This window comes from Thalassophryne amazonica, chromosome 16, assembly GCF_902500255.1.
Source record: "Thalassophryne amazonica chromosome 16, fThaAma1.1, whole genome shotgun sequence".
Classification (NCBI taxonomy): Eukaryota; Metazoa; Chordata; class Actinopteri; order Batrachoidiformes; family Batrachoididae; genus Thalassophryne; species Thalassophryne amazonica.
This window is the reverse complement of record NC_047118.1, coordinates 28,073,088-28,099,012: the sequence shown is the minus strand read 5'-3', so window position 1 is coordinate 28,099,012 and position 25,925 is coordinate 28,073,088. Positions and strand designations below refer to the sequence as shown.

The window sequence follows — 25,925 nt, the reverse complement described above, 5'->3', positions numbered from 1 at the left end:
CAAAAAAAAAAAAAAAAAACTGTATTGTGATCTCAAAGTTGATGGCAATTCTTCTGTTATGTGGTCTTATTGGAACTGTGCTGTAAAGGCACAGTTTTGGACTTTGGGGAAAAGTAGATCTTTCTGGGGTCTGCGTTTTTAGATGAAAAAGGAGGTTCTTACCATCTGACTTTGGGAGCTGATAAGAACCCAAGGCTCTGTGAGGAATGCACTTTAGGGGGTCTTAAATCCTGGTAGGGGGCTGTTTTATGACATCTGGCCATCCTGTGCTAGGCTCAGGAAAACCTCCTTTTGGCATTTAGATATATTCCAGAAGTTGAGCTGTGATGGGTTATTCTTTGAAGAATACTTTGCATGACCTTTGTTTCATGCAAACGTAGGAGATTGTGTATTGCAGGCCGGCTCCTCACTACATCATGGACTGGCACCTTCTTATCTGGCTGATCTGGTGGATCCTTATGTGCCGGCCCGAGCTTTGCGGTCACAAGATGCAGGACTCCTCTGTGTTCCCAGGGTGAAGAAGAAGTCAGCGGGTCAAAGAGCTTTTTCTCATCATGCACCCACCCTGTGGAACGGTCTTCCTGCAACTGTGAGGCAGTCGGAGTCTCTGGACATTTTTAAGTCAAGACTTAAAACCCATTTTTATTCTCTTTCTTATGAATATTTTTTATTTCTTATCTGTTTTTTCTTTTACTTCTGTTTTTAATTATGTATTTGAGTTTTTATTCATTTTAATTATTTATTTAATTTTTATATTGAATTGTTTTGTGTGAGGTGCCTTGAGACAGCTTTTGTTGTGATTTGGCGCATTATAAGCTGATTAAATTGAAATACATTTCACATATCAACAAAAGATCCAAAGATTTTCTTCAACTAATCCAAGACGAGGTCACAGTGACACTGGCAGCTAGGCGTCCAGGTAAGGTAGGATATAGAACATTACCAATATATTCTGGGGGTACCTCAGGGTCTCCTCCCAGTTCAAAGTGGCAGATATACCTCCAAATCAAACGCCTGAAGTACGTCAAACTCCCTTTTTTAGTGATGCACCAGTGATTGCAGTCCGAGCTCCTCATTTCTGAGGGCGGATCCCAGCACTCTTTAAAACAAACTCATTTTATTCTGTTGATTCTGCAGTCTCATCCTGCTGGTTATCCTGCAGGTGAAGGTTAGAATGTAAACTGAATGGTAAATAGAAAGCTTCACCTTCAAACTTGTCTTCTAAGCCAGAACAGGTAGACACCATGCCCACACCACTGCTGACATGGCCCCAGTCCTGCTGGCAGTCTGCAGCTCGATTATACTATTAACCCAAGGAGCCAAGGAGAGCTGCAGACTGCATCTCGTGGTTTATGGTCAGACTTCACTTCTACCTTTCAATAAGGACATGTCATTATTTTCTGTCTGTGCAGTACATAGAGATCACCCACCAACATCTAATTAACTCTTCCTAGACCCAATCCCCATCGCTCCATGAAGTCCATACATTTATTAATTCATTTTCTACCACTTATGCAGGTCTGGGTCACTGTGGCAACAGATCAAGCAGATCATCTCACACTTTCCTATCCTTGGCCAAGTCCTGTAGCTCCTGCTGGGGGATCCTGGGGTGTTCCCAAGCCAGCTGGGAACACCCTGGCTCTACTCTGAGTCCTCTCAGATAGTTGAGCTTCTCACCCTGAGTGAAAGCCCATACCCGGTGAAGGAATCTCATTTTCACAGCTTGTATTGTATCTACCACCTTTTTCTTTCAGTCATTATCCAAAGTTCATGGGAGCGTGAATCGAGAGCCTTGCCTTCTGGCTCAGCTCTATTCTCACCACAATGGTCCTTTGCAGCACCTGCAGGACCTCAGACACCCTGTCTGTTGACCTCACACTCCAAATTACCCCCACACATGAATAAAATACCAAGTTACTTGAATTTCTCCACTGGGGGCAATTACTCTCCACTGACCCAGAGGGAACATTCCATCCTTTCCCAACAGAGGACCACGGTCTCAGATTTGGAAGTGCTGATCCTGATCCCAGTCACTTAACACTAGGCCTACAATCTGCTCAATGTAGACATGGAGGTCATTCTCTCCATGACAGGGTGTCAAAATCTCCCCTTTCTTTTGTGTGCAACCAGTCGGGCAGGGTTGGCTGCATAACCTCAGACCCTCCTCCATGGGTTTGTGTAGGTAAACATTAAGTCACAAAGACAATGAGAGAAGCAGGGATGGAAGCTCTCTGTGCATGAGCTTTCAAATCTGATTACTACTCTATTTTTAGAAATTCAAAACGTTTGAGTTCAATGCAGTTGGCTTTCAAAATTATAGACTCACATGAGGATGCAATGAGCTTATTATTTTATTCACTCTACATTATTAAATTATTGTATGCTAAAGCAGCAGAAGGCAACACAAAAATCTGGAAGCTGCACAGCGTATTTCTTCATACATGTACCGAAGATCACACATCAAGCAACATATTGGGTCACACTTCACTTGAAGGTGTCGTCATAATAGTGACATGACACTGTCATAACTGTTACACGCCACAGTCATGAACATAATGTTAATGTCATAAAAGTTTATGAGTGCTATCATTAAGTGTCAGTCGGTTTCTGTAATGAGACATTGACTTTTTTTGGGGAGTTGTCTCGATTATGACAACTTGGGGCATTAATCACAGTGACATGACCAGAAGTTGTCTTTGGCCTTTTTCATCTTCGGTTGTATGTGAACTTGTCAACTTGTCATTACAAAAACCAAATGAGAAATGTTTTTGACAGTGACACAATGTTTATGACACGTTCAGGACTGTGTCATATCACTATTATGACAGTACCTTCAAGCAACGTGTTGCCACATGTCGCTTGAAATTACTCATGTCATGATCAGATGATCATGATAGTCATGATCTAACATTTGGTGATGAAGTTAATCTAAGTGAGTATGAAGAACTCAGTCATGACTGGAAGGAAATGTGTGAAACTTGTTTTTTTTTTTTTTTTTTTTTTTTTTTTATGGATTTGGTTTGGTTTCTCCAAACTGTTTCCTTTGGACATCTGATGTATATAAAGTGGGTCATAAGAGTTTGAGAACATTTAGTCCTGTATTTGCTCCCTGAGGAATACAATGGAAAGGTAACCACAACAATAATGAACAAAGAAAATCAAAATCATTGTCGAATAGCAGGGGACCGGATCACAGCATCTGGGTGGGAGACCCTTGAATGCATCAATCTATTTTGGTTGTGATACATAATGATGTCAATATAATTGAACTAATTCTCATCAGGCACCACCGAGAAATGAGATTCAGACCAAAGAGGAAGTACAGTTGAGGTTATTAGGCCTGACGTTTCTCCAGACAACGCCCAGTTTGCAGCCGAATGTCAAGCTTGGGTGTTTCTGCCTTCATTAACTCTCATGCCCGGTCAACAGAACACCAGCAACGGACGGCTTCCTCACTCCACATAACGTCCCGGAAATCCTATCTCCGTCCTCTTCACTCCACCAAATTCAATTAAAAACAGAAATTGGGAATTAGATCACTGTTATGATCCTGTAACAATGATCTAATCTGTAATTCATTGGCTGGTGTTCCCCTGGGGTGCCGGGGTGCTGCTGCTTGATGGAGTAGCTTGGAGACTTCTTGGCATTCACCTCGGTTCGGGCGGTGCACAAGGGCGCCAACTGAGCCGAGGCAGCCCGCGTGCTACCGGAGGCCTCTGTAGTGTCACAGCTGGGGCCTCCATTGGCCCGCGGCAAGAACACAACCTGCAAGATGCATTTGTTTTGATTCCATGTGAGAGCTCATTTTGCGCACACACCTGTAATTATGTGCACACACGCACTGGGACACATAGGCAGCAGAAATGTACACACCACAAACGCCTCTCGTGGGAAAACCCACGGCAAAATTGTACTTCATTGAATTAAGTCAATTCCATTTGGTTAATGAAGGGGCGGGAGCACTGTGCCCTTTCAGGGGCTTCGGGCTAATAATCACATTGAGCCAAAAATGGGCAGAAGTGGGTGGCGGTGGGGGGGGTGGCGAGGGAGTTCACACGCCAGAGTAGAATCCCTGCTTTGTTGCTGCCACTATGACCAGGGCCAAGCTAGCATGGCCGCACTAAAGCTTCAGCAAATGTGCGCTGTCTTTAGCAGTTAGCGTCACAAACAGGCGTCATGTTTGTGTTGTGTTTTTGTTCCCTAGCAACATTTAGTACATTCAAAGACCTTTTTTATCTCCTCGCCTGCCTTGTGGCACTAAAGTTTAGTCCAGGGATAAATGCAACGTCCTTCACCACTGAAACAGACCCAGAGAAAGGAAGCTGGTGATGACATGTTGGAGTGTGTGTGACACTGTAACCCGCACACACTCACACGGAGAGACAGACACATCCATGCACAGGAACAACGTGATTGCTCTGCTTTGCTCGTTTAGCACTTCGAAGACACTGATCCCCAGAGGCCACGCATCACATCCAGTTACTGCGGTGCACGAAAACCACCTGGATGCTCTCACCTCAATCTGTTGGAGGCAGGAGCCACGCGCTCCGTGTCCCTCTCATGCTTACTCGCTCACACGGACACGTCAGTCTACAGAGATCAAAGATCTCTGCACGCACGCACACACACACACACAGAAACACAAAGTTACCAGAGATTACAAGGACTTTTTACTGTGCAGAATTTGATGTTGCGCTTATGAATTAAAAAGTACATAACTAAAAATAAAGGCCTTTACATCTTTAGGTAATTTCTGAGGGCCCATCTAAAGGAGCTCTCCTTCATAGTTTTATTATCCTCCAGGACACACACCCACTGCCCCAGTGAAGAGATGATTCATTGATCCATGCCTTTGTTTCATGCAGAGGTGATTGATGGATTATTTATATATGAGTAACGTCAGTAGATCCTAAATTTGTGAGATCGAGAGATGTCCAGCAGGTCATGAGATCTCTGAACAAAGGTGTGACCATTGCAAGAGCCCGAAACGTTATGTTTATATTTTTGTTAAATAAACGTTTCTCTCTTAGTTTCTCTCTCTGATATTTTTTTGGTCCTGCATGCCTTTTTACGTGTTTTGGATGTGTGTGTCTTCATTGCATCACTTATTTTGGGAGACTCACATGAGGAGAATCACTTCCATTTGAACATTAGTGCAGATATTATTGACACGTGCCAAGGGGTAGACTGGCACCCTGCCTCTCACCCAGTGACTGCTGGGATACGATCTGCCAGCCTGAGTTGAAATCACCATGAGTTGACTCAGATCCTGGATTATCTTACAACAGCAATGCAATTCAGTGTTAGAGGAGAGATGAACCACAACAAAAAAAGAAAAACTGGTATTGATGGGCTAACAATGATGGCTGGAGGTAAACCTATGACAGCACATTACTGCCTGATCTGCCTGCATCATTATTTTAGGGGCATTATTAACAATGAAAATGGCCCAAGGTTGTACACTCAACAAAAATATAAACGCAACACTTTTGGTTTTGCTCCCATTTTGTATGAGATGAACTCAAAAGATCTAAAACTTTTTCCACATACACAATATCACCATTTCCCTCAAATATTGTTCACAAACCAGTCTAAATCTGTGATAGTGAGCACTTCTCCTTTGCTGAGATAATCCATCCCACCTCACAGGTGTGCCATATCAAGATGCTGATTAGACACCATGATTAGTGCACATGTGTGCCTTAGACTGCCCACAATAAAAGGCCACTCTGAAAGGTGCAGTTTTATCACACAGCACAATGCCACAGATGTTGCAAGATTTGAGGGAGCGTGCAATTGGCATGCTGACAGCAGGAATGTCAACCAGAGCTGTTGCTCGTGTATTGAATGTTCATGTCTCTACCATAAGCCGTCTCCAAAGGCGTTTCAGAGAATTTGGCAGTACATCCAACCAGCCTCACAACTGCAGACCACGTGTAACCACACCAGCCCAGGACCTCCACATCCAACATGTTCACCTCCAAGATCGTCTGAGACCAGCCACTCAGACAGCTGCTGAAACAATCGGTTTGCATAACCAAAGAATTTCTGCACAAACTGTCAGAAACCATCTCAGGGAAGCTCATCTGCATGCTCGTCGTCCTCATCGGGGTCTCGACCTGACTCCAGTTCGTCGTCATAACCGACTTGAGTGGGCAAATGCTCACATTCGCTGGCGTTTGGCACGTTGGAGAGGTGTTCTCTTCACGGATGATGCAAAGGAGATGTGTTGCACTGCATGAGGCAAATGGTGGTCACACCAGATACTGACTGGTATCCCCCCCCCAATAAAACAAAACTGCACCTTTCAGAGTGGCCTTTTATTGTGGACAGTCTAAGGCACACCTGTGCACTAATCATGGTGTCTAATCAGCATCTTGGTATGGCACACCTGTGAGGTGGGATAGATTATCTCAGCAAAGGGGAAGTGCTCACTATCACAGATTTAGACTGGTTTGTGAACAATATTTCAGGGAAATGGTGATATTGTGTATGTGGAAAAAGTTTTAGATCTTTGAGTTCATCTCATACAAAATGGGAGCAAAACCAAAAGTGTTGCGTTTATATTTTTGTTGAGTATATTTATTTTTGTGATATTAATTTTCTTAAATTAGAAGGAATGGCAGGATATTTACATTCCTGAGTGGATTAAAACATGAGCTCACCAGGGTGGAAATCCATTTTTCTATACAAAAATAATTTGGTGAGTTCAAGAAAGAAGAGTGAAGCAAGCCCATGGGTGGACCTCGCATCCTTCAAGTCACATTTCAGACATTTTGTAATTGCTGTTTCAACAAAATGGCAATATGTGAATATCACTGAAAAGAGCACCATCTCTGGAACAAATTAAGCCCAAGTCTGACATTTTCTGAAGCAGTTATTCCAATTAATGTCCAATAGAATCACAAGCTACGTTCCAGGATAAAATGCAGTGTCCTCATTTCCTAAGGAATAACTTCTGAGAAGGTTTTAAATTTTAAAGTCCTTCCCTGTAAGTGGAGAGGAACAGAGGCTTTGACTGATGGGTTGGTGGCACTAACAGTTTTTGTTTTGCCGTGGCAATACTCCTGCTTTTTCATGTGTACACTATGTGTCAAATAAAGGCTTCCATGGAGCTGTGCAAAATGGAAAACAATGGAAAGCTTTTGACTGAGAAGCCTTTTCTAATTATTGTTGCTATTTCTGAAGCTGTCTGAATCTGTATTTGATTTTGTGTGGTTTGTAAATGCTAAAATGAATTTTAGCACGAAATACATACTATGTAATTTTGTGCTAAAATTGATGACTGTTTGCCCGTGAAACTCAGATGGTGACTAGTAACGACTGGATGTCTCTTTGAAGGATCCTTGAGAAAACCTGATTGAATGATTTTGTGTTATATGCTCAGTTCCACAGGGAGACTGAGATGATGAATATCACTTGCATAGTGAGGGGACACCAGTTACAACATGTTGGCCATGTGGCACACTTTATGGGTGTGATCCAGCATGCAACTGCTTGGGCGGCCAAGTGGCTGCTCACATTTCACTTGTTTGCAGCAGATAGATGGTCGCTTTTGAGAGATGGGAATTGTCTGCCTAGAGTTTTTCCCATGGTGGATGCAGCAACACATGACGTCAGACATATCCCATATCTTCCCTGAACTGTTCTTTAGCAAGATCACAAAAATTAATTCTTGGTGCTAGTAAGTAAAATCCAACACTCACACACTCATCTTCAAGCGCTCAATCCAATGAAGGGTTGTGGCAGGCCGGAGCCTCTCCTAGCAGTCATAGAGCGTGAGGCGGGGTTCACCCTAGACAGGACGCCAGTCTGTCGCAGGACCACATATAGACAAACAAACACAGTCACACCCTCACACACACCTACGGACAATTTAAAGTTTCCAATCCACCTAACCTGTGAGTCTTTGTCTCATTGTCCTGGCTGCAGCAGATAGTGGTTATTTCAGAGATGTAGGGATGAACCAGTTGTCTGCCTAGATGGTTGCCTTCCAGAACCCAAGTCTTTCATGTGGTGTTGTGGATACGGCATACAAAAAAAAAAATGAATTAATGAATTAAGGTTATGGCCTGATGGGGTCATGATGGTACAAAATTCAGACTCATGCAGTTAGGGTCTGAGGAGGAGAAGCACTTCGAACATTTGACCTGAATTCCACTATTTCTACTTACTACAGAACCTTGGGATGGAAATTCAAAAGTCCAGCTCCATCAGCTGTCAGCCTTATGGGCTGAATGTGCAAGATGTAAAATTCAGATGGATCCACTCTGCGAGGAGTAGCAATGACAGATGACAATGGAGAATCAATAATATCATAAACTCTGCTGATGAACTTCATTCAGTGGAGAAATTAAATCTGAGTTGAAACTGGGATTTCCTTTGTTAACAAACGCAACTCAGCACTAAAACATGAGACGCCACAGGCCATTCTGGACAAGTGTTGATCATTTTAAATACATTTTAAAGATTGTTAGTTTTCCTGGGTTGCATTATGCTCACAATTTTCTTTTTTTTCTTTTTTTTTTATAGTAACATCACTATACTTGGAAAAAAAATACTTAAAGCTCATCATGACCATAATTCTTCGTGTTCCGTGCTTTCTCGGTCTCTTGCTGTGTGGGTGGTGTTATTTATAGCCAAAAGCAGGGTTGGAATTTTTTTTAATTTTTTTTAATCCAATGATAGACTCAAATATGCACCAATCTGAGACAGATAGGGACATTGTTCTTACGCCAGCAGAATCACGGTCGGCTGCACTGAACTGATGATGCCTTCATGAGACAACAGAATTAGTTAAAAAACCCACAGTAATTTTAATCTCATTTCTCTTTCTGTCTTTGATTTTTAAAAGACTTCCATCAGTGACATTGTGAACATTTACAGAGGTTGTGAACCTGTCCCTGACTACATTTTTCTTTGCTGTCGTTTCATCTACCAGTCCATCCTCACTTACTTCGAGTCTTATGGACCTGATTTTGTGAAGAAGCTTCTTATCTCATAGTGTCAAATTTATCTTGTGTCTTCATTCTGATTTTGTTCATCACGAAAATGAAAAAAAAAATTCAGATCAATTTCAAAATCCACAAAGAGACAAAAGATTTTAAAAAGTGATACAAACTGCATTATCAAGTGTTTCTACTGTAAAATCAGTTTCCAGTCTCATATTTGTGTATTGACACTTTCTGAAAAATTAAAAAGTGAAAATTTGCAAATTACAAAAAAATAATCACCAAAATGAAAATTGAGATGTTCGACTGAAGTTTTTGTTTGTTTGTATTTTCGGGGGGGGGCACTTTGTCACTTTCTGATTGTCTGTCTGCCTGTCTGATGCAAACCCTTCCAGATGGGGTTCGTGAGCTTGGGTGTTGTGTGGGCCGCTGAAGAGGAGGTACTGCTGGCCCACCACCACCAGAGGGCGCCCTGCCTGGAGTGCGGGCTCCAGGCACCAGAGGGCGCTGCCGCCTTATGGGAGCAGCCGGGGTGACAGCTGTCACCCATCACTGGACACAGCTGTTCCACTCAGCACAGAGGTATATCAGGAGGACGGCGTCTCCACCTCAGTGCCGAGATATCGCCTAAGACTGAGGTAACATTCTCTGCATTCATATTCTGAACAACCAGCTAAAACTTGTTAAACCTTTTCAGGACTGTTGACTACTGGTAGCTACATTGCTTGGATAGTACTCACCTTCCTGCTATACATTGACAAGAGGTGGAGGCGGCTTCTCCCCTCTCCGTTACTGGGTGCTGTCGCATCCACACCTGTGTGTTGTTGCTCTCTCCCGCCAGCAGTACCGGATCCGACGAGCGGAGGCAGTGGCCACCTGGGAATTCGGGACTTGGCGGTTCCAGTATTTCCAGGGTTCGGTGGCAGAGGAGATCTGGGTGGTTCCGGTTCGACTGAGACGGACGTCTCCTACCTTCGAGCCTGCCCACACGACACCAGCGGATTCGACCCCAAATTGTGATTGTTGTATTCATTGTGCTCGTTTCACAATAGTAAACCTTGTTATTCACCTTCCTCCATTGTCCGTTCATTGCGCCCCCTGTTGTGGGTCCGTGTTCCTACACTTTCACAACACTTGGGTAGAGCATGAAGATCCCTTTTAATGTTGCTACGTGGGCTGTTATATCCAAATCCAGGCTGATAGAGTTTTAGTTCATTATTAAAGTAAGACTTTTTGTTAAACAGTTTCATCCCATGGAGCAAAATACATCATGGTAGGTGGCTAATTCAAATTTAATCACTGGAAGGTAAATAATAGCTGTGTTTCTCCAACGATGACCAGAGTTTCCAAACCAGCTCTTCCAGATGATCCTCTGAAATTGTTGCACACTTGTATTTGTACTAAATTGATGTTATCATCATTTAATGAACAATAGAGACATGTTAAACCAGTGGGCAGGGAGGGTGGCCAAGCATTGCCGTGTGCTTGTTTTCAGTGCAGAAAGTTATTAGCTCAAGACCAGTGGTGGGCACAGATAACCAAAAAATTTACTTCGATAACAGATAAGCAGATAACTGAAAAGATAAAACAATTAACCAGCCAAAAATGTATCGGAAGTTACAGATTACCGATAACAGATAAATTCCAATATTGTCTCAGGTACATTTGCAACTATTAGTAAAACAAAATTAAACTTTAATGCCACAATAATATCTACTAATATTAAAAGTAACAACAGACCCACACATTGAGACCACACTTTTGTCTTTGAACATTCTGCTCCTGCTGGAAGCCCTTGTTTACTACAGAGCTCCTAACACAGAGTCACAGTGTCATCGTAAAATGTTTTGCATGTGGAGAGAATGTGTGCACATTTTATGATGTTGTAAAACGTGCTTTACACTGTCCGAGATGATTTTTCATGCAGGAATTTTTGGACCGAGTTTCAGGTTAATCACGTGTTCTGCATCGTGTAGTGTACATGGAGTAACAAGCTTTAACATCTAACGACCACCTCCTGATTGCAATTGTACGGTTGAATGAAAATCAAACCTGTTTGATATTATTCTGGTCGGCCATCGTGAGGTTATCCTCCTGCTGAAAAGCTACAAGCATCCAACCGCTCGCACTGTGCCTGTGCAAACACTGCAGAGCTGTCTTGTAATGTTATTATTATTATTATTATTTTGTTGTTGTTGTTTTGTTTTGTTTTTAAACTTCATTTGTTAAAAAAAAAAGCCATTTGCAAAGCCAAAAAGTTGATTTGACAAACATCTGATATAACCGGGGTCAAAACAAATACAACACTGCCATCTACTGGTTGCCAGACGCTTAGTACTTAGGGCGAATACTGCCATGAACACTACTGGCCAGTAGATGGCAGTAGAGGCCTTGAAAACAAAATTCCAGATAATCCCTGTCTGCTACATTTAAAATGCATTTAATTTAACAAACGCAAATACAATAACAACTTCTATAAACCCAGAGAATATATTCAAGAGAGTTTTAGGCACTAGAGTTTAATGCTGTTGTCCGTGGAGCCTGAACAGAGTGTCTGAAATGCATTTGTCCTGTCGTGAACGTGAGATTACATCATCCTACCCATAATGCACTGCTGGGCTCAGCATGTGCTAACAAAACCTTAAAAATTAGCACATTACTTTAAAACTAAAACATATATCTGATATTTTCACTTTATAAAACTTCAGACATGACAGTAATTTTAAATAACTTGTCCAAAATTAGTTTGGTAAAATTTGAACCATAAGTTAAAAATGTATGCCTCTGGATGACTTAGGTGATATTGCATCTGGTGTAAAACTTGTGCCAAATCAACATGCAGGTCCATTTCAATACTATAGCATTTTCACGCAGTTTCACTGGATCTGTGACAACAGAGATATTTATTGAATGGAACACTTTTTGAAAATGACAAAGAAATGATTGTATATCAGAAGTTCAGTTTCAGTGTGGAAAGCCTTAAAAACATGGGATGAAATGAAATTTTTAGCAAAATTCTAAATCCTTTACACGAGCACACCAAAATAAATGTACTGAATTTACATACCTCGCAACACGGCACCAAAATAAACTGTAACAAAATACATAAATTTAATTATTTGGAATGAATGGCAACTCACACGGAGGCCCCAATTTAATGTAGTGAATGAGTAGTTAAGCCTCGCAATGTTATTGGCCTCACAGAGAGCACCAAAAATATGTAGCGAAAGTATTGTTAAACTCCCAAATTGAATGAAATTGGCCTAGACCTCATTTAATGGGTCACCAAAGTAATTAACAATTTTAGGGTTTAATAATTGTTATTTAATTAGAATAATATCTAATCACCTCAGGGTACCACCTATTTAAAGCATAGGTACTTTAATTTAAACAACCATTAATCAGTCTCAAATTAATTAATCAGTCTCAATTCAGTTAATCAGTCTCAGGTCTGAATGTCTGAATTCGATGATACAATTGAGCAAGGGTTTCCTTCTGAACACAAAATGAACCACAGCAGAAATATTTACAAGTATACAAGAGATGAACAGTTTACTGGCATTTTTGAGTGGACAGTGATTAAACAAGTTCATTTATGAACAGAACTTACTTACTCATGAGATGCTGAAAGAAAGTAAAGAGATAAAGCTTAAAGACTTTAAGTAAATAAATCTGATTAGAATTTAGTGATGAAATTTGATGCCAATTATTATTAAGAAAATTATTAAACACATGAATATGTTTAAAAAGAAGCCACTTTGCATCCATTGACAACGAATCCCTTTTCCTGGAACCTTTAACTGGGTCACTTAGCTGATCCATTGAAGAGATGGTTCGGATGAACCGTCCGTCCGTCGTTGATGGTTTAGGCTCTTTGCAGTGTGAGCTCATTTGGGTCAGGGGTTAAACCAGCGGTCTCCCTCGTGATCCCAAAGGCTTTGTGTCGGGCTGGTTTTACCAACAGGATGGCTGCTTGTACTCAGGTCGACAGCTTGCTGGACCCCAGAGGTGGAAGGCGTTTGTTGAAAATGGGTTCTGGTAGCTTTTAAAAAGTTTGTTGGAGCCAGATTAAAAGTCTTTGTGAATTTAAAGACAGTTAAAACTTTAAGAGCAGCGTTGTAAAGTACAGAAAAGGAGTCACTTTTCTGTAAATTTGCTGTTATTTTGAAAAGTTCAGCTCGGAAGTTCTCTTAAAAATTCGAAAGATTTGACGAACCTTAAAAATGTCAGGCTATTAATTTGTTAATCAAATAATAGTTAGCAAATATTGAAACAATGAATGAATGAAGCCATGTGGAAGCTTAGCTTTGGTTAGCATGGGGCCTTGTTGACCCAAAAATAAAGTTAAACGTTTCAGAAAGGAAGAGAAGAGAGAGGCTGAAGAAGGAGTTGCAAGAGACAGGAGAAACTCTATTTGAACTTTTTAAAAGGGGACTTACGTCATTAAACTCCGCCCATTTAGGGTGTTTAATTTCACAGAAACTTCATGTGTTAGAGAGACAAATGATTGAACTATTTAAACACATTAGCTATTTTGGCATACTATTTGTTCTGACATTTTTGGGATGAATATAACATCCTACACACACCACTTGGTTAATAGTATATTCCATTATCAAAACATGGATAAGTCAGAAACATCACATTTAAAACACAACAATTACAAGGAACACATGTCAATTAAATGGAATACCTGCAAAGCATTTGCTTGAATAATCAATACAAACAACATTAGAAGTTTTTATATATGAATAAAAGAATATTGATGCATTTTTTTATTTTAAGCAAAGGTCTTTTCCTTCATTTAGACCTAGCGATATCTAGGTAATAGCTGGTTGTCAAAGCTCAAAGTTTATGGCCACATCTTTTCATGGAATAGATCCTCTTGCAGTGTCTGGAAAGGTTCTGGCCTTGATGTGATGCCATTAAAGATGGATTTTTCTGGGCCAGGACATTTTAGATTCTGACGTGAAGCAATTATAATGTCATGTAATTCACAGTGACAGAAATTTAACCGATAAACAAGCAAGGGCTCCTTTGAAGAACTCTGACTTACAGTTCTGTTGTGATGTGAAGCCACAGCGGAGGCCTTCAGGGGAGGTGTCCAAAGCTTAGCTCCAGATGGGCCCAGGAATTTCCCAGTTACAAGTGAAAGGCTGTCTTTGTTCTCAGCTCAAAACCTCAGTTTTTTGTTGAGAAACCATTCATGTATTTATTTAATTAGGACAAATAGAGGCCATGCGCTACAAATGAAAATAATAAATGAGGAATTATTTCTTCTGGTACTAAGACCCCCTAGAGCCCCCTTTGTGCCGCCCATGTGTTTAACTGAGACAAAAACTCTCAAAACAACTGTTGAATGAAGCATTTCCCTTGATTTTTCCACTACAGTCACCTTGAAATTCAGTTGTTAGAACATTATAAAACTCAGTCATTTTAATCTTGGAAAGTCGTGAATAGAAATAAACATACTTGATAAACGAGAAATGTATCAAATGGAATAGAACCTTTATTGTCATTGTACAAACAGTAAAATCCATCCTCTGCATTTAACCATCCTAATTACAGTTAGACACAACCCAACCACTAGGGGCAGTGCGCAGCCACAGTCCGGCACTGGGGGACCAACTCCAGATGTAGAGACGCTGCCTTGCTCAGGGGCAGAGAAAGGAGCAGACCCTAAATAAGCATGTTTCTGATTGTGGGAGGAAACTGGAGGAATCCCACTCAGACACGGGGAGAACATATAAACTCCACACAGAAAAGGTGGGAAGTGACCCCATGACCTTCTTGCTGTGAAGCACCAGTGCTAACCACTAAGCCACTGTGCTGCTACTAGCTTACCTTTGATTGATATGGAAAATATGTCTTCGAAAGTGTTGAACACATTTTTTGTGCACATTTTCTTAGTTCTTAAAAGTACAAAATTCAAATTTATTATTGATATTTACAGTCAGCACGTTTAGTTCACGCTCACTCTGGATGGACAGCACAGCCGGGGAAAATGGAAGTTCTGGTGCTGTTTAATTCTTTCTGGTTTTCTTCAGAGATACAAGACTTCAGTGTTGCACCCACAATTTCCATCTCTTTCAACTTCTCCTGTTGTTGTTTTGGGTCAGCTTTGTCTTAACGCCATGACTTTGTCTCTTCCTCGAGCTCTTTGCAGTAATTTCTGGAAATGAATAAAAACATGATTTTGCATAAACCACACCACATCTTTAACTGTCAAAGTACACATCATGTACAGCTGTAGCTTCAGTGATGGTGCACTGATAACACACAATTCTATCAGAATTCTATCAGGTAATTTATACACTATCTTCCATTCACTTACGGAAATGTCTTATGGAGTCCTTTGTTGATCTCCAACATTTTCTTTGCTCAGTTCTCATAGTGCCAACATTCAGTGATGCCCCATCCTAACAGTGGAATGGAGACTTGAGCCTTTTTCAAGAAACAGTGGTCATATATTCTTCAGTAAGTTTTAAAAATAATACGTCTTCACATTCTTTCTGAGCAATAATTATTCAAATCTCAAGAAATCAAGGCAGTTTAATATTACAGAAAAAAAGTTTAGAAATGATGATATACATTTACTGTTTATGCTTTGTTAGTCAGAAAACCAGGATGATGGACTCTGCTTGGAAGAAAAAAAAAATCCTAATATAACAATCACATGGTTCCAACACTTTATTCATCTGAGTTATAATAAAATTATTAACAAATTCTTCAACATGTCTTTGAAAACATTCATAGAGTTGTTGAAAGCTCGAGAAATTAAACCTCAAACATATGAGATTGTAAATGATAAAGACTTGTTTTGCACGACATGACCCCTTTAATAATTGCCTAATTTTGAGCAAAACTATTTAAATTTTTCAAACCTGTTCCTTGAAAGTTGAAGCTGATTAAAAATGGTAATGAATCAAACTTTTTACACTGTTTCATGTGTTTAACACACCAGGCTGAGTTTAATTAATGATCCTTAAGACGGCCATGGAGCACAAAAGGCTGGCTGGTTCAGAAACGCAGAAACAATTTACACGGCGGTTTGTTGTGCACTTTGCAAATGAGGGAAGACTGGTGAGTGTGTGTGTTTGTTTCTGCACGTACGAGGTCTGTTAGAAAAGTATCGGACCTTTTTATTTTCTTCAAAAACCTGATGGATTTGAATCACGTGTGCTTGCATGAGCCAGGTGGAAACCATTTGGATTATTCAGACAGCTTTTCTGTGGGCATCACACAGATTAAGGAGCGGTACAACCGGTTTAAAGACGTCCGCACAACGGTGGAGAGCGAGTCACGCTCCGGTCGGCCATCAACATGCTGAAATGACCAGATCATTTCCAAAGTGAACGCTGAGGTGATGTGGGACCGTTGTGTGACTATCCGAGAAATTGCAGAAGAAGAATTTTTTTGAACATTCCACTGTGACAGAAGATTTGGCCATGAAAAGAGTTGCAGCGAAATTCATCGGCACAAAGCTGATGGTGCAGCAAAAGCGCCTCCGTGATGAAGTCTCACAGGACATGTTGTGACATGTTCACCTCGTCCACAATTTCTCGGATAGTCACACGACTGAAAAGCCACCGAAAGCCGTCTGAGTCTTCCGAATGGTGGAAGAGCTGGGCATGTCACAACATGTCCTGTGAGACTTCAACACAAAGGCACTTTTGCTCCGCCATCAGCTTCGTGCCGATGAATTTCGCTGCAACTCATTTCATGGCCAAATCTTCTGTCACAGTGGAATGTGCCGAAAAAGTCCTGAAAAAGTGCTCACTTTGGAAATGATCCGGTCATTTCAGCATGTTGATGGCTGACCGGAGCGTGGCTCGCAACCCACCATTGTGCGGCCGTCTTTAAACGGTTGTATCGCTCCTTAATCTGTGTGATGCCCATAGCTTCGTCACGGAAAGCCGTCTGAATAATCCGAATGGTTTCCACCTGGCTGTCGCCCAGTTTCTGGCAAAATTTGATGCAGTCGCGCTGCTCCAGTCGTTCCGCCATTTTCCTTGCAAAGAAAAGAGACTTCACCCATCCTCACACAAAGGCTGCTTACAAGCAAATGACGCAACCGATAGGCGTGAAAAAATTCATGCATGCGCACGAAGGTTCAAGGTTGGCTCATGCAAGCACACGTGATTCAAATCCATCAGGTTTTTGAAAAAAATAAAAAGGTCGGATACTTTTCTAACAGACCTCGTATTTATGATTTATCATCAGCAGATTTGAGTCCAGTTTGAGTCCATCTCCCTGTGAAAATGGACAGGTGGGATGTTCAGGTATCACCTGGCTGTGGCAGACAGAGGTGTGGGTGCTGCCAATCTGGACCCATGGAGGATCCACTGGGTCAGGGATGTGGCATCAAGAAGCAACAGACCCGACTCGACCTTTCCTGCAGGATATAGAGGCATGTTTCAGCTGATGTTCCTCAAACAGAGCTGCATCTTTGTCCTCATCATCTCGTACCTGCGTTTAGCTCCATGAGCTGTTTAGTGGAAAATTTTACACTTTCTGTTGAAGTGTGAATAAACACAGCAATCCACAGCCGTCTGACAGTTTACACAGAAACATCATTCCCAGCACCCTTTTTAACGAGTGCCACTGTAATTAACATAAAATAAGTAAAATGTGTCTGTGACGTGGCGGCTGCACGGCGCCAGCGAGAATAACAGATGGAATAAACAGAAAACAGCGGCATCAACAGGTTTTTGTTGTTGTGGTTTAAAGACGTGACTAATGAGGAAGTGTTGCTTTGACTACTGAGTCATACTGATGGCATCAGGTGGCGTTAATAAGACGTAATTCCACCTGTGGCAGTGTTCAGGTGAGAGGCAAAACACGGAAAATGCTGGTAGGAAGGAAGTGGGTTAGAAGGGATGAAAGTGGGGATGGGTGGGGAAAGTGAGGGTAAAGGAGGTCGGGCTGGTGATTAGCGAGCTGCCGCACCGGGTGAGCCTGACTTGTCACAGGTTGACATGAGATGCAATTATAGAGGGGAGTTTTGTGGCCCCTCCAGGCATGTGCCAGCCGTGCTGTCAGCGCCGGCTGATGTCTGGGTTCTTGGCACCGCCAAAGGTGCTGCAGGTGCTTAGGTGTACTCAAAACTGCTGCTCTCCCATGAAAATTGGCCTGAGCCTCCCCAGATTCTGCTCTGGATGTTGAGTGTGTGTGTGTGTGTGTGTGTGTGTGTGTGTGTGTGTGTGTGTGTGTGTGTGTGTGTGTGTGTGTGTGTGTGTGTGTGTGTGTGTGGACGTGCACGCTCACCGTCCATTGTTGGAGCGTTACCCCACCCCCTCCCCTCACAGCCCCGCCTCACCCTTCCTGTCTGTGATTTCCTCTGAAGCGAGCAGGTAAAGCCGCGTACTTGTGATTCCGCCGGCTCTTCAGGCTGCTCCCACATCTTCTCCTTTCCTGCTATCAGCCTGTGACCCAGTGTGGCAGCAGTGTGAGTAAGCTCTGTAAGACCCACGGCAAATTAACTCAGCGGGACACTCCACTTCTATTCCTCCTGCTCCTTCTTCTTCTTCTTCTTCCTCTTGCTCGTCGTCTTCTCTACATGTTACAAATCAAAGTGTGTACCTCAGCACTGGCTGCACATCGCTGCAGTGCAGCTTAAAACAAATTCCATGTCCTCCGCTGGCAGATTCATGTCTGTCCAGTGTGGGGAAAATACAGAGAACAGTCTTTTACTGCACGACACAGTCAGCTATCAGGGTTTCTCCTCAACCTCTCTTTTCTTATCAACTTTTTTTTTTTCAGAAGATTGATTTGTACAAAGACTGCAGTTCCACCATCTAGTGGTTTGAAAGTCACGCTCGTGGGCTTACAGGTGTGATTTTCCACTTCAAATATTTTTCGAGAAGGGCAAATGGCCTGAAATTGGATCCTCTGGCAGCTCGCAGTTCTCTAATCTCACCTTCAGTAACACAACAGCGAGATGCAAAGAAACATCATTTCCACAAAGATCCCAGCTGTAAGAAGCACCTCATTCAAGCCAAGAAACTTTCTCATCCTGACGGACACTTTTAGCTACGGATGCACTGCAGGTACGACACCATACATCCAAACTTTGGCTCCCACTCTAAGTATGGACACTCTATTTTAATGTTTAGAGTTAGTTATTCCAAAATATTTATATAAACAAGGCACTGCAGTATTAAACAAAAAAAAATATTGAAAAAAATCTGGCTGTCAAAGGGATAGTTTGTCTTAAAATATTCCTTATATTTACTTTGACTAATTCTCCAAACTGCACATATTCACCTCCAGACCACCGTAACAGTGCATTATTAGTATTTGCCTTATTTTGAAGAGATTTATAGTCAGCTGTTCTTCCTGCTGAACTTTAACTGGAGCAGCCAGCATTAAACTACATTAAAAGAAACAAATAAAAAAGTACAAACCTTACAATAAAACCGCATCCTGCTGGTTTTACTTCCTCAGTGGTGCACTGCGGTCATGGAGAATATCGTCCTACTGTTCGACGGCGTTGTAACTTTCAATATTTCTAAGTTCCATGAGTTTGACATGACAGTCATTAAACATCTGATTGCCATCATCATACCTGAGTCTTTGGATTCTTTCCTTTGTCCAGAACTGGCAGTCAGTAAGCCATTTTGCACAGACGTCACCAACAGCAAGCCAAGCTAACTGCTTCAATGTCCCATGTCCAACCACATCTGTCCCTCTGAGATCACGAACCTGATGTCACTTCCTCTCCTAACCTTCATGGTCACACTTGCAAAATTGCATAAACCTTTGACTTTCTCTAGACACCTTAAAATAAAACATGGATGTCAAACACTAAACGGTGTTCAAAAATGGAGTTGACTATAAGTCACTCTGGTTTGGACTGTGCACTGTACCGGGCATACACTGAGCAACAGCACAGCATGCAGCAGGTCACCAGGGGCACTTTTTTATTTTATTTTTATTTATTTATTTTCGGATTTTTTTTTTTTTTTCTTTTACTCAAGGATCCTCTGACTGAACCTAAAGCCCTGTTTACACATAGACAGTTTTGTCGGCGGGTAGTACGTAGACCGAAGTTCGCGGTAGTTCCGGCTGTTTTCGAGGTGGAAAGGGGCGGAGCATTTCGCCGGCGTTTTGACCGCCATACTATCCGCAAATACGCGGATAAAACGCTGCTAAATCCGCCGAATAAAGCGGCATTTTGACGCCGTAGCATCCGGCACACGTCAGGCAACGGGGGTTAATACCCAGTTCTGTCCTTTACAATCGCAGGTTAAGACGTGCGTGAGAACAGCGGTGTTCTGCTGCCGCCGATAATGCCCTGTGTACCGCTGGTTAATACCCAGGTTTTTATCCAGGCAAATCCTGCGTTACTCCAGGATCTTTTGCATATAGGCACCGCCCCCAGAGTATAATAGGCTGAAGCAGCAGGAATACATGCCTCTGTCACTGCAGGGGGAGGGACATCATCCTCAGCCTTTTCTTCTCCTTCCTTTCCCCCTCCTCAATGTGTTGCTTCGTTTCCGCCACAGGCCTCTCCTCTGCTTCTGAACCAGACCTCTTGGTAAGTCCTTGCCACTGCCAATTTTCTTTTAGGAGGCATACTGGAGCTTCTCTGCAAAAATATCTGGAGCTGGCCACGAGTGCATGCAGCGCGCTAGCGTTTTTATACTGACTGCCGCCTATCGGCCGCTTGGAACGCCGTTTTAACCGGGAGGTGACGTTTAGAACGGCGTACTGTCCACTAGCACTGCCATTTTGTCTGCCTCTGTCACCGGTTAAAACGTTGTTGAGGACGCCGATGTGAGCTCTATCGTCATTTTACACACCGTTGGTTAGGGATACAACGCGGGCCTCCAATTACAGCGGTGTAAACTGCGGCACTACAGGAAGGGGCAGGATGAAACGGTGATTAAAAAGTATCAAACGCCGTTGTTCGCGTTGTCTCCATCGTCACGCGAATTCTCCGGGAGCGCTCCCGGAATTATTTGATTGAATAATTTTTTTCGACGATTCCCAGTAAAGCCAGAACTAAGCCACACCCCCTAGTGTCGGCGTTAACAACTGCGTTTGATCCTTAAGACGGCCAAAAGCTTTTCTGGGACGCTTCCGGGAGCTCTTACCGTCTATGTGTAAACGGGGCTTAAGACGGCCAAAAACTCTTCCGGGACGCTTCCGGGAGCTTTTACCGTCTATGTGTAAACGGGGCTTAACACAAAGACATCCTGTCATCAGGTGAGGTCACTGGTCTCCAAGTCTCACATTCAGACAGTAAGACAGGGAGCACCGGGACCCCAACACAATAACAGCAAGTGGAAAAAATATAGAATATCAGCTCAATGCAAAAAATTAAGGACAATTCATAATTTCTAAAAGCATTTTTTAATGCACCTTTGTTTCACACTAAACTTTCTATTGTAGGAAAATGAATGGGAGCTAATTCTGGTGATTGAGTCTGATGAAATGATAGTTTATGTATTTGTGAGACTTGTCACAAAAGATTTTGTACAGGATTTAATTTTAATTGTTCAGGCGGGAGCTCACTGTCACCGGGCTGTTTTCCTGCTGCCCCCAGGCCCCACCCTCCCCACCATCAGTGACATGACTCCTAATTATGTAAATTTCAGGTTTTCATAACACATAAGACATGAAGATGTTTTGGTTTCTATGACGACAGCTCATTCCACAACCGACATGCATGTGGGCCCTTGATGCTCAGTGCAGCCATTTTGGAAGGTGAACTTGGGTTTAACAGAGTTGACAAGTTGAATTACAGTTTTATCAGGGGGCAAGTCAGTTGAAACTTTGTACTCATGACTTGGGAATTATGACAACCGATTGAACAGACTACTTTTTTGTCACATCAACACATATAATAGTAAATTGTTGAAGTGTGACTCTTTACACAAACGGTAAATGGACTCTTTGTATTCTGTGTTCGCACCTGAAACTGGTGCATGAAGCACTTTACACTAATGCCTCACCCATTCATACACTAACCCTGTGGTCACATTAGCTACAAGCGTTGGCAAGCATCAGCAAGTGAAAGAGACTAAGCTCTAATAGTGTGTATGGGTCCACCAGGCGTGGTCTGTCCTTCAATTTCAAACAGAGCAGCCATTTTGAAGAGACAAGCCATAATAGGAGCTCTGCTGTCAGGTAGGCGGGGCAAAAATAGACCAGAATTCTATTTTGTGCAAATAGCGAGTAAGGCTACACAGCGACTACCCCTCCAAGAAAAATGGCACCATGATGTCAGCTGATTGTTTGCTCAAACAAAATAAACCAAGATGTTGCAAAAAACTCTGTAACAGCTTATTTCTGCATAACTCTAATATGTTGCTCATATATTTTGTAAAGGTTGGCAAGAAATAAACATTTCTAAATTTTAGACCACGTTTTTGTAACCAGATAACACTTTTGCAATTTACATCATACAGAGACGTTGGCATACAATCAATCAATCAATCAACTTTTTTTTTATATAGCGCCAAATCACAACAAACAGTTGCCCCAAGGCGCTTTATATTGTAAGGCAAGGCCATACAATAATTATGAAAAACCCCAACGGTCAAAACGACCCCCTGTGAGCAAGCACTTGGCTACAGTGGGAAGGAAAAACTCCCTTTTAACAGGAAGAAACCTCCAGCAGAACCAGGCTCAGGGAGGGGCAGTCTTCTGCTGAGACTGGTTGGGGCTGAGGGAAAGAACCAGGAAAAAGACATGCTGTGGAAGGGGGCAGAGATCGATCACTAATGATTAAATGCGGAGTGATGCATACAGAGCAAAAAGAGAAAGAAACAGTGCATCATGGGAACCCCCCCACAGTCTACGTCTAAAGCAGCATAACCAAGGGATAGTCCAGGGTCACCTGATCCAGCCCTAACTATAAGCCTTAGCGAAAAGGAAAGTTTTAAGCCTAATCTTAAAAGTAGAGAGGGTATCTGTCTCCCTGATCTGAATTGGGAGCTGGTTCCACAGGAGAGGAGCCTGAAAGCTGAAGGCTCTGCCTCCCATTCTACTCTTACAAACCCTAGGAACTACAAGTAAGCCTGCAGTCTGAGAGCGAAGCGCTCTAATGGGGTAATATGGTACTACGAGGTCCCTAAGATAAGATGGGACCTGATTATTCAAAACCTTATAAGTAAGAAGAAGAATTTTAAGCCCAAGAACACCCATCAAGCACCAAACCCAACTGCTTGTTGCTGTCATTTGCAGTGGTGGGCACAGTTCCGCCAATCCAGTAACCACTAATTAGCGAAGCTAACTTTTTTATTCGTTGATTAGCTATTCAGCTAACTTTGAAAACCTTCAGCTGACCAATTAACTTCTGCTAAATTTAGTTCTGATAACTAACTTTTAGACCACTAACATCTTTGTGCAGGCATAGTGAATAAAGCTTAACACTTAAAAACATTTTAATGCCTGAGAGCATACATTTTAGTTCCCGTCTGTTACGTGTTTTGTAGTAGACAGACAGCTATGAGAGGTAGAACTCAATACCCTGACAGCAGAGAAAACCTGGCTACCAGAGAAAAAGGAAGAGGGAAAAAAGATCATTTATCAGTCAGTCATCCAGATCAGTCATTTATCAGATCACAGTCATGATCAGTCATGCACAGTAAGACAGTTTTGACTTATGGTTAAAATTTTAAACAAACTAATTTTGGAGAAGTTATCAAAATTAACGTCACCGCTGTCGTTTTTACAAAGTGAAAATATCAGCTGTATGCTTTTAGTTTTAAAATAATGCACTAATTTTGAAGGTTTGAGCATTTACAGACACACATGTCAAAAGGCATAATGGGCAAATGATCTTCCTGTCATCAGTGGTTGGTCGGTTTATATATATGTTAAAACCAACACACAAGTTATGTGTGTGTTTGTTTTTACCAATAAATCTGTATTTCTAAATATGTATTTTTTTTAATTTGTAAAAAAAAAATTAAAAACTGAAAATTCTGTTTGTTAGATGAATCAGCACTTGTGTGGCAATTGGTATTCTCACTGCCTTGAACACTGCCATCTACTGTTTTTATGTATATGACACACGTGCGTCACAGTGGACAGCTCTAAGTTCATGTCTGTCAAACATGGTACATGTTCCCCAGCTGTGACATCCAGAGCCAGAGATCTCAACAGCTGCAGCTGTCAGCGGCAACACCCCCTGTCAGTTCAGCGCACACACACCAACGTGTCACTCTCTGTTATGTGATCATTTATTTTTTATTATTTATTTCTTAGTTATTTTTACTGCTGTTTACTTACCCCCCCCCCCCCCCCCCCCCCCCCACACACACACACACACACACATGCCACAACACATGTTGCAGATATGTTGCAGGTACGGGGGAGTGCAACACAGGAATGATTCACACGCACAGCACGTGTTGCAGGGGGAGATGCCACTCTGGCACGCCACATGTGCATTGCTGTTCTGCAACGCCACACTCATGGGGGCACTTAGACACATTTTACAGCCAGCTTGAAACGGATTGTCTGCTCACTATTTTGATGCTATCAGTGCAAATGGCCACACATTTTCTAAGTGCCAAGCGAGTGGTGTTAGATGTTCATGTGTGTCACCTGCTATTTGGCCGACACCTGCCGTGAGAGGGATTGAATGGGCTCTCACAGGGCGCACTCTGTCTTTCAGGTGCTGGTGTGTGCAAATAGCTGTAGCAACAGGTGTACAAGGTGTTAGAGGCAGTTCAGATTTTACACGTATTGCATACGATTCCTGCTTTGTGCACGATTCAACCACATTCATACTATGTGTGAAGGGGCCCTTAGACAGACGTGCTGGCTCATTGTTGTTTGCGGTCGCCTTTGAAGTTACTCAGAAGTATCAGTAGCTGCCAGTGTACTGGAGTCAATACTAAAAGTTACCGGTTTAGCTTTTAGCTGTAACTTCCGTTAATTTTTTTTAGGGGTTTATCGGTTTAGCTTTATAAAAGTTGACTTTTCAGTTAGTGGATTAACAGTTGAAGTTTTTGGTTAGTAGTCCCCACCACTGGTCATTTGTAGCTAATGTGTTTGGAGGGTATCGTTAGGGTGCATGCAGGTGACATGCAAGATGCTGGACTGCACATTGGGAGCAGTTTGTGTTATGGTTGGCCCAGGAACTAACAGATAGGGCCCAAAGTGCAGACACAATCTGGAGACAGAGAATGGATTTCACAGTTTATTTTGGGTGATATTCAGGCAGGCTTGGCTACTCTGATAGCAGAGGACAGGAACAGCTGAGCAGGCCAGGCAGAGGAGTCAAATATGGGTCCACCAGGAGTGGTGGATTTGAAGCACACAGAGAGCAGGTAAGCAAAAGTTTCCAGAAGACAAACATCAAAAATACAAAGCATGTAAAAACTTCAGAGATGGAAAAGATGGAAAGATATGGCAACATCTGGATGTCTGAGCTGTGGTTAAATCGTGCAGTGGCTTGATTGCAGATTGGTTGCAGGTAAGCAGACAGCAGCTGCAGAGGATCAGATGGGCAGGTGGGAGGAGACAACACAGAGTCCCCGCCCAGCAACACAGAGACAGACTGATACAAACATGACACACCAGGGAGGAAAAACGACAAGACACATAAGGACTAGGAAGTGAGCTGGTAACGTCTCTGCAGACCCCTCCCACCCTGAACACACCCTGTTTAAACTCCTCCCCTCTGGTGGATGTCACAGAGCTCTGTACATCAGAACAACCAGACACAGGAACAGTTTCTTTCCACAGTCCATCACACTGATGAACAACTTAACCTGCCAAAAAAAAACCTCACTCATTCATAGACCTCATGTACAACTTCAAACTGTTTGTTTCTCCCTTGCACACATGATTTTTGCAGTGTTTAGTGTATATTTGTACATGCTCATACAGAGAGAGTGCAGCTTAAACCAAAGTCAAATTCCTTGTATTCTTGTTGATACTTGGTGACTAAAGGCTATTCTGTCTCTGATTCTGATTGGGGAAGGCAAAGCCTGAACCCTAACAACTGGGGAT

At 42.3% G+C, this 25,925-nt stretch overlaps 1 long non-coding RNA gene across 1 annotated transcript; it reads left to right on the top strand.

Annotated features, from left to right (window-relative positions):
• Positions 1-876: 876 nt before the first annotated feature.
• On the top strand, positions 877-25,671 carry LOC117528650. The gene is made up of 3 exons (XR_004565846.1): positions 877-888; positions 10,895-10,900; positions 25,520-25,671. It is a non-coding gene; the product is annotated as an uncharacterized LOC117528650 (long non-coding RNA).
• Positions 25,672-25,925: the final 254 nt, after the last annotated feature.